This window comes from Protopterus annectens, chromosome 12.part0 (genome assembly GCF_019279795.1).
Source record: "Protopterus annectens isolate FY-2018-M chromosome 12.part0, PAN1.0, whole genome shotgun sequence".
NCBI lineage: Eukaryota > Metazoa > Chordata > Ceratodontiformes > Protopteridae > Protopterus > Protopterus annectens.
In genome coordinates, this window is record NC_056746.1 from 767842272 (window position 1) to 767859410 (window position 17139).

The 17139-nt window shown below is 40.2% G+C and overlaps 1 protein-coding gene across 2 annotated transcripts in view; it reads right to left on the reverse strand.

Moving 5' to 3' along the window:
- The window catches only part of SCNN1G (sodium channel epithelial 1 subunit gamma), a 1228370-nt gene extending 1224289 nt beyond the window's left edge, over positions 1 to 4081 (reverse strand). For both annotated transcript variants that reach the window (XM_044089818.1, XM_044089817.1), the window contains exon 1: positions 3931 to 4081. The gene's annotated coding sequence lies outside the window, so the exon portion shown is untranslated. The remainder of the gene's footprint in view (positions 1 to 3930) is intronic.
- Positions 4082 to 17139: the final 13058 nt, after the last annotated feature.

Below are 17139 nucleotides of genomic sequence, written 5' to 3' on the forward strand. Positions count from 1 at the left end.
AAAAGCTGTTTCTGCATCACTTGTTATAAGTGGCACTCCTCTTCAAACAGATAAGGTCATAAGAGACCTGTATAATAATGTGAACTACCTCTTATTTCATTATCATGACTCCATTATAGTGAAGAGGTTCTTCTATCAAGCCTTCAAACTCCAAAGAAGTCATCTTACCACTGTACTCTTCCCATATCAGACCCATCATTGAAAACAAAGCCACCTCGGGTATGCATAAATTCAAGCATGTAGCTCATCTGAAAAGATCTCAGTGATTATAACCACAAATAAATAAATAACGGTCCTAAGTCCTTCAGCAATTAAGACAGATTAGTACAACTCTTTTATCCTCAGTGGTCTCCTGACTGCTCTAAGGTGACCTGTGTCACACTTTTCAAGCCAGGAAAAACCCAATCTTACTTGACATTTCTTCAAAACACAGTGGCTCTATAAACACTTGTACTAGGGACCTTAATGAATACTGACAAATAAATGTGACATGTTGGAAGGAATAGGTTCTTAACATAATGTATTTCTAGCCTATAGAACAAGTCACTACTGAAAGTCAAGCAAAGTTCTAATTTGTCTCCCTTTATGGCTAATCTTGATGGCTGGATGGGTAGACACAAATTATATCAGGGATGTCATGTATTGCTCTGTTTGATTTGGGACATGGACCGTATTTAGCACTCAAAGGATGGCAAAAACTTTTAAATTTGTCATCCTAAAGGTCTGTATGGCTAACCTCTTATTGCCCTATTTTATGCTGTGTAGTATTGTTCCTGTGTGCCTAAACTTGAATGTCTGGAATTACTGACTGCCACATAAACCTCCAGAGCAGCCTAGGAAGTGTATACTACAATCCATTCAAGTGTGTGTGTGTGTGTGTGTGTGTGTGTGTGTGTGTGTGTGTGTGTGAGGGGGTGTATTGCCCAGATGTTTGCATAGGCAAACACACACTTCATATTTCATGGAGGTTTGCTGTGTACCATCACCACAACTAAAACCATACCTTTCACTTTCTCTGCTGAAGGATTCTATACGAAGACAAAAGTAATGGGGGGGACCCAAAATCAAGAAACAATTTGTAAATGTTAGTCCAATTCATTTAGAAAGTTAATACAACAATAGCAAGTATACATTTTCCAAAACAATAACAAGTAAGAAACTCAACACAAATGGCAAGACAAAACTGCACTGCAACAACAGTTAACCACAAAAGATGCAGAGCGAGGTAATGGCAGTCAAAACCAAAACTAGTAGCTAAAAACAATTTAAGTTTTCAGCTCTGCATTTGTAGTAAAGCCTAAGCTCTTTCATCCAAACAAACTGTAGTATTTAAATGTAAGTCTCAATGTATTTTATTTGGTTCTGAAGAAGTCGATGAAGATTGTTAGGATGAGAGAGCCTTAATCTTTCATTTTTCAGCTGTGGATTAACAATAGGAATGAAACTATGGCATTACTGACTGCCTGACTATAAACCTCAAAGGAAGCACAGTGTACACTGCAATACAGTGTAATGTCTTCGTGTGTGTGTGTATGTGCACGCACACATTGCAGTGTATATACACAAACACATATTCATCAGATTTATCAGATTATTGATGCACATGGCACTTTTAAAAGCATACCACTTGTGAATATGTATTTGTATGTGTTTGGATACATTAGATACTTATGTGAATTACACTTTGGGTGCAAAATACTTATGGACATTGGCAAAAGTAATGGGGACAATGACCCAAAATCAAGGAACAATTATAAAATGTTACTCTAATTCACTGCATAAATTCATAGAATGTTACTCTTATTCACTGCATGCATAACAGAATGTTACTATAATTCACTGCATATGTTAATATTACTGTAATTCACTGCATAGGTTAATAGAATGTTACTCTCACTGCAGAAGCTAAAAGAATGTTGCATTTCCTGAACAAGAACAAGAAAAGGTATGAAACTTTAATTACTGGCATATTGTCCATACACCTCAGAGGCAGCCTAGAAAGTATACTCTGCATTACTGGGCATTGGGAAATAGAAAAAGGGTACACTATCACCCTTGAAAAGTATAAAAGTATAGTGGAATGGAATACATGTTTATTGTCAGCTTTGACAGACCCATAGCTCCTTATCACTTCTGTCTCCATAACTCTTAAAATCCTAACTCACAGTCTGCACAAGGACTGCAAATCCTACTGGCTTTTATAATCAGCATTGTATGCCTTGAAGAAGATTACCTGATAAAGTCTCTTCTATGCTCTGACAGCTGTTGAGTGTAGTAACTAAGAGTGCTATGCATCTACGGTAACCTGCATGTTCAGGCTCTGGGATTAGCTGGTACCAACAAGCAAGTATGAAGCTAAACCCCACCACAACTTCCTGCCAGGGACTATAGTGCCCTAAGGAAGGCAAACATTTTCCCCAGGATAGCTAAAACCTTATCCCACTCCTTCATGCCTACTCTCTCACATATTCACACATTTAATTCCTAGTTACTGGAGGCATAGTCAGGTAATTAGAACAATAAACCTAATGCCAGTTGGCCTGGTACTCACATAAATGTAAAATATTTTTATCTGTTTGTTAACTGGCATGGTCTTCTAGGCAAGCTCACTTTACGGGGGATCTACGGAAAACATTTCTGCACAAAGTAGAATGCTAACTGAAATGTGCATTGTCCCAAAGTTACTGGAATGTTAAATAGAAAGGGTTGTACAGGATGTTGCACATTAGAGTTGTGCATATATAATATTGAAAACAAAAAATGATGCATTGTACTATGAAGTAAAAGGAGTTTATTTGTGCAAGCAAAGCGTTAGAATACCGCCACTGCCTGTGCTGTATTTGAGCAGGTTGTGCTGCAATTTTGAATGAAGAATCCCGCTTACTGGTATTTTTCCTATGCATATTATTAATAACTAACAAAAATTTCACTCTGGCAGTATTAACTGATTATAATACTCAGTGATTTACCAGAGAATACTACTTATTCCAAAGGACAGGAGCGATCACGTTATAGAAGCACCGTGTAACAAGTGTGAATTCCTGAGCAATAAAACGTTCGCAAACTCGAATGTCTGGCAGTACTGGTTGGCAATAATCTAAAGTGATTTAACATGAAAAAGCTTTTAATACTATTACAATGGTCGGGAAAAATAAAAAGGCACATCGTGATTCCATCAGGTGTGCCACAACACGCACTTCCTGAACAAGAACTAATCACCTCTAATGTCTGGCATTATTGACTATTATCTTCCGAGATTTACCACAAAATCATCTTATTGGGAGCGACAGAAACAAATTGTGCACCTGTGCACTTACATGCATTTCCTAAAACAATAAGACGTTTCAGTCGCTAATGTCTGCGATTCATCCCTAACAGTACGATCAGTGATTTAACAAGAAAGGAGTTACGTATAACAAAAGTCAGTCAAATAATAATACTATAATAATAATAAAGGGACATCGCGATCCGGGCAGGTGTGCGGCAACATGCACTTCCTGAACAAGAACTATCAAACTCAAAAGTCTGGCAGCACTGGATGACAATATTAAATTAACTGGAAAAGGCTAAATATTACGATGGTCTGGAAAACATAAAAAGACACACCGCCATCCCATTAGGTGTGCCTCAACATGCACTTCCTGAAGAACTAAATCAACTCTAATGTCTGGCGTTACTGACTGACTGACAATAAACTTCATGATTTAACAGAAAAATAATAAAAACAATTGCATTACCAGGGGAAGGGGAAACATAAAATAAAACAAAAAAGTAACCTTGCGCTCCCGCACACAAAGTTGCGTTCCCTAAACAATAAGAAGTCTGACACTCTTATGGTCTGGCATTTATTCACTGACTATGATCCTTGGTGATTTAACAGAAAAATCGATAAAATTAGGAAGGACCTGGTAAAAAAAGGAGGACACATACCGATCGACTACCCGCAGAAGAGTCAGTCCAGAAGAAAATGCGAACCCTTTACTCAAAATTTCAAGGAACAAAACTGACTGCAGCTTACCACTCCAACAAGAAAAAAAAATATGACAGGGACAGGGGAAAGTGTGTAGTGTTTAAAGAAAGATGATACCAGCGATGGGGCACGCACTGACATCACAAAGTGGGCGTGTCCATCAAACAGGGCGGTAATTTTGGACTGTGGGATGCAGCCGGAAGACCAGTCGGATTTTTTATTTAGCTTATCCATTTTTGTAATTCAGTACTCCTCCTTAGTCTGTATGTGCTCTTGTCTCCTTTGGGATCCATTTGTAGGTATAGTTGTCTAATTATATTTACTTTCTTTTCTTCTTTGAAGGTATAGTGCTACCACATAACCACTGTAGTGTAGATAAAATGTACACTTGAGCTTCAGCATTCAAGTGCACAGGACCTGAACAACAATGCTTTTAGGGGCTTTTGGTCGTGCTCTGTGTTGTATGACTAGAGTGTTGAAAGTGGATTTTCATAGTTAATACCAGGAATCCTTCATTAGCTCCGCATCAGCAGTAGCTCGATAGGTGCAGAAGTGCCCGATTCCTGAAGCTGTTGAAGGCTGGGGGGAGAGGGGCACTGAGTGATCTAAAAAGGGCAATTTTTTAAAACACTACTGCAGCACAGGTTGACTTGGAGGACATTTTTAGCTTAAGCCAATTTTCACTTTTGGTACTTGGGTTCATGGGTTCATAGGATGCTACTAGGCTATTGGCCCGGAGGCCCTTATAAGCCTAGTCAAGAATTTCACCCATGTTCCTTCAAAGTCAGCACCTGTTTCCCCTGTCCAGCAGGGACGCAGGTGGGATTAAGTTGAATTAAGATTTCCTTTGTGGTTTTACCCATCCCATGGCTAGGGTTGCCACCTCCTGCGATGCTGAAAATAGGACCGAAGGCACCCTCTCTGCTCTGCCAATGACTCTGCCCAGGCCCAACCCATCTGGACCTGCAGCCACACCCATTTTATGATAAACACATATGCCATCAGGGCAGTACATCCCTTTTAGTCCATTTTCATGTGCCTAATCTACCTAGTGTTACTCTTTTTTCTTTGTTGTGGAGTATCGCAGACTCCACTGCATTGCTGTAGCGAAGCTTTTTGTAAAAAAAAAAAGAGGTTGTTTTTTAACAAATGCTGACATTCTGTCCATGCTTCTGCACAGAATACTAGAGTTTGTACAGTGCTTTCCGGACTACTGGAGAATCATTCTGATTTCCATATAGTCCGAGAAAATATCAGATAGGTGGCAAGCCTACCCATGGCTGATAATTGTATATTAGCCCTCGTGAGAATAACTGTGATCATACCATAGATAATTTGAGAGGACCCATGTAAGGGATGCAGCATTTAGGAACTGCCTCTATCCATTAGTGACACAAGGGGCAGTCCTGGGTGAATTTTCTATTACCAATTCTTAGATCCAAGTTGCATTTGAATATAGAAAGGGATGAGCTTTGTTTTAGACTGGATAGTCTGTTCTGGAACATGGTATCCCTGTGATATATATCTGTCTCTCTATACCGTTCTGTTTAGATACCTGAACTGAATATTTCTGATGCCGTTTTACTTGCTGATGTTCAGTAGGCCCATCAGTATCACGTCAGAGGATGTCTTGTATGCCAGACACAGGCCATCTCTTAGCACTATGAATGATACCGAGTATAGTGATAAGGCTTTGAGGTGGTCCATGCAAGACCTATTGTTTAGGGCTTGTATCCTTTCAGTAAGATATCCCTGTGGGCATTCCAGTTGTATGTTAATGAACAGATACATGCCAAAGTGGGCATTATACAAAATAACTGACCTAATAAGGGTTTAATAAAGGGAGACAATAACATCTCTAAATTTAGTTGCAGTCAATTTGTTCAAAAGCTGTGCAATACAGAAAGACTTTCTTATGACACTGGGTACACATTGGTCAAAAGTTAGGTCACTGTTGACACAAGTTCCCAAATGCCAAACAGCTGGGACAGTTCTCAGGGAGGTATTTTCAGTTTGGTAGTTCCCTGGGGTAGATGACTTCCTAAATGATATGATAATGTATTTTTTGAATTTAGTTTAAATTCACGTAGTCACAGATCATATGGTTAGGGATTAATGGCAGACATTAGAGTCTGAAACTTCTGATTGTTTTAGGAAATGTATGTACGTGCACAGCTATCGTTTGGGACAAACCTTGCATGATGGCTAAGTCATTTGGAAATTCAATAACTGCTTCTAGCATGTAGTCATCTCAAACCTAGTTGGCCACAGCCCTTTGGTATTTGCTTTTACTTCTGAGAAGTAGATGCCAAACAGGCAAAGTCTCAGGACTGGACCCTGGGGGACTCCATTGGTGAATGGTGTCTTTCTGGAGGTAGCCTCCCCTATTTTGATCTCCTGATCCTGTGAGCCAGTTGGCAGTCCAGCTAGTGAAGTAAGGGTTTATTCAGCTTTTCTACTATACCTGAGTAGGGAATTGTGTCAAAAGGCTTGACCAGATCAAGGTTAATGTGGTGTGAACTGTTTTACCTTCATCCATTGGTTTACTGACAAGAGTAAAGTTTAACATTTGTCCATAATTTTAAGCCTTTCTCACTCTTTCTCCCTGATTCTTGCCCTAAGAGGCTGAGAGATCAGAGCACACATTTGACTGTCCCTGATTTTGTGTCATATTTATGGTTTGTTCCTCATACGATTTGTGATTTTCTGGCAAATTTATGAGGACTGCAAAACTTTAATGACAGGCATTTCAGTTTCAGACTTCTAGACTTCATATCCTTCAGAAAATGCATGCTAATGCAAAACCTTTTATTCTAACAACTAAGCATATAAGAACAATGTTACAGTTAAAATCTGTCCCTGATTCTGAAAAATTGACCTTTTTCTGACCCATTAAATTTTTGTGGTTTTCAGGTTTAAATAAGACCTGTGAGCAAAAGCTGTTTACCACTTTCAAGCTCAGCCTGTTGCATTTTATTTCATTTGTTCAATTAAATAAAACAGAAGTACAATGAAAGCTGGGCAACGTCAAAAATAATAATAATAATAAATAATCTAACTGAAGGCTTAAAGTCAGGCAATAATCTTTATTATTTATTTATTGACATTTGTTGACTGGGAAAGTCCACTGGGCCAAAAAGTCCCATTTTCAGTGGAGGCCCGGGAAGAAAAGCTCCAACAATTACAGAAATTCTATGGAACATCAGATTAAATATTACAATTGTAGCAGAGTTACACAAAAACATAGGATTAAAGCAGAGGTGCACTAAAAACCTTAAAATCAGTGTGCTAACATTTAAGTAATTTTGTTAATACAGTCACTGATGTACATTAAGAAAAGTATAGGTTATTATACAGTAATCGAAGGGAGACTAACGAGGTAGATAAGAAAATAATAATATATTACTATAATAAAAGGTTGTAAAAAATATTGGGCGTTGTAGCAAAAATATATTTAAGGGATTTACTCATGTTAATACAGGAATAGACATGGTTATTGAGATAGAGTTCATTCAGTGCTGTTTTGACAATATTTCTAGAGTATAGCTGGGTGTAGAGAGAGGAGGTGTATTCCATAGTTTAGCAACGGCATGGGGATAAATGTCTCTTTTGTTGGGTTTGGTTAGGATTAGCAGTTGTTTGTTAGAAGGCCTAAGATTTCGAGTTGGGGTGTAAGTTTGTATTATTGTTTGAAGGGAAGGCAGTATTCTGGGTTACATAGCAATTTGTGGATAAGAGTAAGTTGGGTGCAATGAAGGTAATGAGGGAAATCAAGCCAGTTTATAGTTTTAATGTCCAGGCAGTGATGTGTGCGAGATGGCGTATTGGAGACAAACTTAGCTATTTTATAGTAGCATGTTTGTTCATGAGAGATGTGTGTAGATTACTGAAGATGGGGCTACCATAGAGGAGAGAGGGAAGAAGTAGAGTGCTAGTTTTAACTTGGTGGCCTTGTCCAAATAGAGTTTATGCCTCTAGAGCTTGCCAAGCTTAAAATGGGTGTTTTTGATTGCACTGCATATGTGTTTTACAAAAGAAAGTTTATCATCAATTGTGATGCCAAGTACTTTGGTGGTTTTTACAATTTCAATTTCTGTGTTGTTTTGTGAGAACATTTTAAGTCTAGAGTTTGAGGTTTTTTTATGAGAAGAGTAAAACTTTTGATTTTTTTTGGATTAAGTAGCAGTTGAGCCTTGTTTAGGCAGGATTCGATGGAAGTAAATGCGTTTTGTGTTAGGTTTAGAAGATCAGAGATGTTGTTCGAGGATGTGATTATTGTCGAATCATCAGCATATTGAAAGAGTGTATTTTGTCAAAGATGCTTTATAGAGATTGTTAATAAATATATTAAAAAGCAAGGGCCCTAAAATAGACCCTTGGGGGACTCCTGTGTTGTAGATTAAGTATTCGGATTGCTTACTTTGCCGTCTGACAGATTGTTTTCTGTTTTGAAGATAGTTATAGAACCCAGTTAAAGTGTCTGGGTAGCAATTTATGGTTTAAAGTTGTAGAAGTAGTTTAGAGTGGGACACTGTATCAAAAGCTTTTGCTAGCTCAAGTAGTATAACTAAAGTTAGTAGGCCAGCATCAAAAGCTTTGTTTACAGTATCAGTTGTGCTGTGTGCTGGACAAAAACCGTGTTGGCTGGGTGCAAGTAAGTTATTGTCTGTGAGATGTTTTAGTAGTTGAGAATGAATACACTTTTCTAGGATTTTAGATAAAGGCAAAAGTATTAGATAGATCACTGGTGTTACCACCTTTATGTAGGGGAGTAATAATTGAGTTTTTCCAGAGTTGTGGGGCATATGATTCTGAGATAGATTGGTTAATGAGAATGCTAACTGGTAAAGCTGTAGAATCTGCTGCAAGTTTTAGGTATTCAGTGGTGAGACTGTCGGAAGAGGGGGAGCATGGCTTCAGTTCACTTTAATAACTTTTTTATAAACAGAATAAAAGTCGCACAATATTTTTTATTGTGTTTTTAAATAAATTAATGTTTTAGCATGACTTTTAAAATCTAGCAAAACTGAGGCCAACTTGCAGTAATGAAAAAAATGAGAAAACAAAGACTTAAGGCTAGGAAGAAACTGTATTTAACTTCTTTTGAAAACACAGTAACAGCAGAGTCAACGTTATTCCAGTTTCTTGCCTACATTAAGTCTTATTTTTTCATCACCATCATTATTGCCATCCTCATTATTATTTTTACTGCTATTACTTAATAAATGACTGCCCAGAATGTACCAGGGTGGGCTGCTGTCAGTTCATTTGAGATCCACAATCCACAGAACTGCACTGGCATGTTCAACAGTATGAGCATTATTAATTACCAGTAAATAACGGTGAAAACCATAAACTATCGGAAGTTGGAATGAAACAACAAAGTGGCAGTTGTAAAATAGAAGCACTTTTGTTCCTTTATTGCCAAAAGTGGAATTAAATAACTTATTATTTTCTTACAACTGACAGTTTATTGTTTCATTCCAACTTCTGATAGTTCATAATAAATAACAGTGCAAAATACCAGAGCCAAATCGTGGTCAAGTGGGGCCCTAAGCATGGTAATAGATTGGGGATCCCCAGAACAGCCCCCTCCCCAGCCATTCCACTGTTTCTTTACTTGGCTATTTCTCCCCAGTTACCATAAACACTGTTCAGACCTGTCAGTGTGCATACTGTTTTCTTATTTACTTCTACAATTAATACAGATATTGAAATAAAATAGCACAAACAATGATAGCCATTTGATAAACAAACAATACAGTCTCACAATGAAAACAGACTTAGCATGAGCAGTAAACTTCTCTGCCCTTGAAACTCACATTCATTGAAATGACATAAAAACACACATTCAAAGAAAATGCATATGGCCAGTGGAGGATTAAATTTACCTTTGGGCTGTTTTCAAACCACAGGCTCTTTGCACACATTTTTAGGACCATGCACACATGTATGTGTTCTTTGATTCACCTTCCTGATTGTATTAAATTGTATTACTTGTATAATACAGTACCACTAGTTAGTGTTTTACATTTGTAGTTATGAACATTCTTCTAGGAAGCAATGAAACAAAATGTATGAAACAATAATGATAAAACTACGCAATTTCAGAGAATTTCAACCATAAAAGGCCACTCAAACTTTTATTACAATCCTGTACAATACTGTACAATACTGTACAGAATCAAACCCTTCCTTACACCCGAGGCACGGACTACCTTAGCACAATCACATCTTATCTCTACCCTTCTGTATGCTTCCTCTATCTACACTAATCTCTCTAAAGGTAACCTTAGGAAACTGACTACATCTTACCACAACATAGCTCGATTTGCCACTGCATCTCAATATAGAACTCACCACTGCCTAAACTTAAAACAACTACATTGGCTGGAACTTCCTAACAAGATTATCTATCAACAACTCTTAATAGCACATAAAATTTTATATCAACCCTCAAAAACACCAGCTCTTAGCAACCTCTTGACTCCCTATAATAACTTGAAACAACTACGCTCCTCCCAAAAGCTACAAGTTAACACTACCAGAATTACAAACTCTGCAGGGAACTGCCTTTTCTCCAACTCAGTTGGCAGAGTATGGAATAACCTTCCCTTACATATCTCCTCTCTAGCCACTTTTCCTTTATTTAAGAAACAACTTCTTTCACATCTGAACAATTTCTGGCTCTGCTCTTGTACCAATCCTGACTAACCTACTTTCATCTTTCTACTATCTTATGTATATATTCAACACTGCAATCTTTCTCTCTAATAACAAATAACTTTATGATTCTATTGTTACTACTGTTGTCAAAAAAAAAAAAAAAATATTTTGTTTTAATTACATAATTGATATTACATAGTTGGTATTATTTGTTTTTTGTTAGATTTGCATTAACTGACCTGAACTAATATCTTTGTATTTTTGCTCATTGCCTGTATCATAGGTGTTTATTTTACATGTATTTCTATAACCATGCTTTAATCTGTGGAGCTTTTCTCCCCGGGCCTCCACTGAAAATGGACATTGATCCAGCTGGACTAGCCCGGTCAACAAATGTAAAATAAATAAAATAAAATAAATAATCCACCAATATCACTCAATAAGCACACTCTGCAGAAGTAAAGGTCATCCGAATAATTCCACATTAAAGAGATCTCTAACTAATGAAGAGGTTGCTACTGACAAACAACTTTACATTTCAATGTTTCAGCTACAAATTCAGTGCCTGCTGCCCTTGAAGAATTAATTGATTATGTTACATTAAAAAATGGTAAGTTGTTAATATTGCAATAGGGAATGATGACTGACAAATGGACAAGTTCATAGTTACTATGCATCTCATATAAAGAAGGACATACTCAGGAGTGTAGAACCCCTGCCCGCTTTAAAATGCACCAAATAATTAGCAATCAAAAGGGCACTGCAATACCAGTACTCCATCTATATGGCGTGGGAGCTTTCAAATTCTACAACACAAACAGTGACTGCCATTTGATAAACAAAACAGTTAGTTGCACATTGACAACAGACTTAGCATAACCAACAGTAAACTTATCTTCCCTTGAAATTTGCAATTCCATGAAAATGAAAAGAAACTCATAACAACTTGAAAATGCACTGAAACTCATAATTCCCCAAAAATGTACTTAAACTCACACTCACAATTCCATCAGCAGTCTGGTAGTTGGTGTAGAGGATTCAGGCTCCTGTCTCCACTGAAGATCACAATTCCTTCAGCAGTCTCATAGTTGGTATAAAGGACTCGGGCTCTTGTCTCCACTGAAGCTCACAATTCCTTCAGCACTCTGGCAGTTGGTGTAGAGGAATCAGGCTCTTGTTTCTTGTAACCAACTTACAGGGTCAAGCCTGATCAAGTTAATTCACTAACCTATGCTCCCCCCTAACTAGGGCATCACATACCATACCTCCATACTTTTCAACCTCTTCACATAATAAATCTGGACAAAGCCTAAAATAAAAAGGGGACAAAGGCCCCAAACTAGAGATAGAGTTTAAATATTTTAAATATTGAGCTTATACACTTACAACGTTCCTGGAATAACAGCATTAGACTTAGCATGTATTTTCTGAAGGAAATGAAGTCTGAAAACCAAATGTAGGAGATCTAGTTATTTCAATCCTCAGTAATTTGCAAGAAAACCACAAATGTTGAGGAATAGGACAGAAATATGAGGCAAAACTCAGGACATTCTGCAGAAATATGGACAGTTGAGAGGTACATATATCCATCAACCTGTTACTGCAAGAAATCTGGACAAAGCCTGAAATAATGGGGATAGAACAGCCCAAAAAAGGGGTATATTTTAACTATTGCTCTTTTTAACGTACAAAGTTGCTAGAATAACATGGTTTGCATTAGCTTGTATTTTCTCAAGAATATAACGTCTGAAAATCATATATATGTCATTATTTAGTGACTTCAGTCCTACACAATTTGTCAGAAGACCACAAATTTTATGAGAAACAGACCAAAACTATAAGGCTAAATCTGAACAGTTGAGAGGTGCGTTAAACACACACACACACACACACACACACACACACACACACACACACACACACACACACATACATACACCTTTCTGATCTCACACAGTAACACACACACACCTACACCTACGTTCTCTCAACTCTCACACACAGACACGCACACACACACACACACACACATACACATACACACACACACACACACACACACACACACACACACACACACACACACAAACAAACACACCTACATTCTACCTGCGCTCAAACAGCAATATACAGACATACCTTCTCTCTGCTCTCACCGAGCAACACAGACACACAGAACTACCTTCTATCTGCTCACACACACACACACACACACACACACGCACACACACACACACACACACACACACACACACACACACATACCCACAATCTCTCTGCTGTCTTATAGCAATGCACACAGAGACCTACCTTCTCTCTGCTCTAGCACAGCAACATACACACACAAACCTACATTCTCTCTACTCTCACACAGCAGCACACTCACACAGGCCTACGTTCTTTCTGCTCTAACAAAGCAACACACACACGCACACACACGCACACACACACACACACACACACACACACACACACACACACACACACCTACAATCTCTCTTTTGTCTTATAGCACTGCACACAGAGACCTACCTTCTCTCTGCTCTAGCACAGCAACATGCACACACAAACCTACATTCTTTCTACTCTCACACAGCAACACACTTAAACAGGCCTACGTTTTTCTGCTCTAACAAAGCAACACACACACGCACACACAAACACCTGCCTTCTGTCTTCTCTCACATTTCAATGCACACATATCTGCCTTCTGTCTGCTCTCACACAGCAACACACACACATAACTTCTCTCTATTCTCACATAACAACACACAAGCACACACAAACCTACCTTTTCTCTGCTGTCACACAACAACACACAAGCACACACACAAAACTACCTTCTCTTGGCTGTCACACAGCAACACACACACACACACACACACACACACACACACACACACACACACACACACACGCACACTCAGACACTCACACACACACACACACACACACACACACACACACACACACACACACACACACACACACACACACACACACACACCTTCTCTGGCTCCCACACAGCAACACACACACATACCTTCATTTTCTCTGCTGTGACACAGCAACACACAACGACACACACACACACACACACACACACACACACACACACACACACACACACACACACACCTACCTTCTCTCTGCTGTCACACAGCAACACACAAATACACACAGACACACACACACACCTACCTTCTCTCTGCTGTCCCACAACAACACACAAGCACACACACACACCTACCTTCTCTCTGCTGTCACACAGCAACACACACACAGACACCCACACCTACCATCTCTATACTCTCACAAGGCAGAATGCGCACACACTCACACACACCTGCCATATCTTTGCTCTCACACAGCAACACACACACATCTACAGTCTCTCTGCTCTTATACAGCAACACACACTGGCCTTCTACTTGCTCACACACACACAAACAAATACACACACACACATACAGAAACACACATGCACACAGACCTACACTCTGTCTGCTGTTTTATAGCAATGCACACAGATACCTACCTTCTCTCTGCTCTAGCACAGCAATATACACACACAAACCTACATTCTCTCTATTCCCACACAGCAACACACTCACACAGGCCTATGTTCTTTCTGCTCTAACAAAGCAACACACACACACACATAAACACACACGCACACACATGCACACACACACGCACACATACACAGACACAAACACCTGCCTTCTGTTTTCTCTCACATTTCAATGCACATATCTGCCTTCTCTCTGCTCTCACACAGCAACACACATCTACCTTCTCTCTTTTCTCACATAACAGCACACACAAACACACACCTACCTTCTCTCTGCTGTCACACAACAACACACAAGCACACACACAAACACACCTACCTTCTCTCTGCTGTCACACAACAACACACAAGCACACACACAACTACCTTCTCTCGGCTGTCACACAGCAACACACACACACACACACACACACACACACACACACACACTCACACACTCACAAATACACACATACACCTACCTTCTCTCGGCTCCCACACAGCAACACACGCACACATACCTACCTTCTCTCTGCTGTGACACAGCAATATACACACACAAACCTACATTCTCTCTACATTCACACAGCAACACACTCACACAGGCCTACGTTCTTTCTGCTCTAACAAAGCAACACACACACACACACACACACACACACACACACACACACACACACACACACACACACACACACACAACTACCTTCTCTCTGCCATCACACAGCAACACACAAATACACACAGGCACACACACACCTACCTTCTCTCTGCTGTCACACAGCAACACACACACACACACACACACACACACACACACACACACACACACACACACACCTACCATCTCTCTACTCAAACAAGGCAACATGCACACACACACTCAAAAACACACACCTGCCTTATCTTTGCTCTCACACAGCAACACACAGACATCTACCGTCTCTCTGCTCATATACAGCAACAGACACCAACCTTCTACTTTCTCTCACACAACAACACATGCACACACACACACACACACCTACCTTCTCTCTGCTCTCACACAGCAACACACACACACACAAACACACACACACACACACACACACACACACAAACACCTGCCTTCTGTCTTTTCTCACACATCAATGCACACATATCTGCCTTCTGTCTGCTCTCACACAGCAGCACACACCTACCTTCCCTCTGTTCTCACATAGCAACACATACAAATGCACACCTACCTTCTCTCTGCTGTCACACAACAACACACAGGCACACACACAAAACTACCTTCTCTCGGCTGTCACACAGCAACACACACACACACACACACACACACACACACACACACACACACACACACACACACACACACTTACCTTATCTCCCCTCTCACACAGCAACACACACAAAATCACATACACACACATATACACACACGCTTACTTTCTCTCTGCTTTCACACAGCAACAAACACACACACACACGCCTACCTTCTCTCGGCTGTCACACAGCAACAGACACACACACCTACCTTCTCTCTGCTGTCACACAGCAACGCGCTCACACACACACACACACACACACACAGACACACACACACCCCTACCTTCTCTCTGCCCTCACACAGCAACACACAGACACACACACACACACATACACACACACACACCTACTTTCTCTCTGCTGTTACACAGCAACACACACACACACACACACACACACACACACACACACACACACACACACACACACACACACCTACCTTCTCTCTGCTGTCACACAACAACACATGCACACACACACACACACACACACACACACACACACACACACACACACACACACACACACACACACCTACATTCTCTCTGCTGTCACACAGCAACACACAAACACACACACACATACAAAACACACACACACCTACCTTCTCTCTACTCTCACAAGGCAACATGCACACAAACACACATACACTCACACACACACACACACACACACACACACACACACACACACACACACACACACACACACACCTGCCGTATCTTTGCTCTCATGCAGCAACACACACACATCTACCATCTCTCTGCTCTTATACAGCAACACACACCTACCTTCTACTTGCTCTCACACAACAACACACACACACACACACACACACACACACACACACACACACACACACACACACACACACACACATGCCTACCTTATCTCTGCTGTCACACAGCAACACACACAGAGACATACCTTCTCTCTGCTTTCACACAGCAACACAGACACACACACACACACACACACACACACACACACACACACACACACACACACACACACACACACACACACCTACCTTCTCTCTGCTCTTACACAGCAACATACACACACATACCAACTCTCTCTCCTCTCACAGAGCAAGACAAACACACACTCAGACACACACAGGCACATCTATGTATGCATGCAAGCAAACACACACACACACACACCTACCTTCTCTCTGCTCTCAGAGAGCAACACACACACACACACACACACACACACACACACACACACACACACACACACACACACACACACACACACACACACACACACACACACACACACACACACACACACACACACACACACACACACACCTTCTCTGGCTCCCACACAGCAACACACACACATACCTTCATTTTCTCTGCTGCGACACAGCAACACACACACACACACACACACACACACACACACACACACACACACACACACACACACACACACACACCTACCTTCTCTCTGCTGTCACACAGCAACACACAAATACACACATACACACACACACCTACCTTCTCTCTGCTGTCACACAACAACACACAAGCACACACACACACACCTACCTTCTCTCTGCTGTCACACAGCAACACACACACAGACACCCACACCTACCATCTCTATACTCTCACAAGGCAGAATG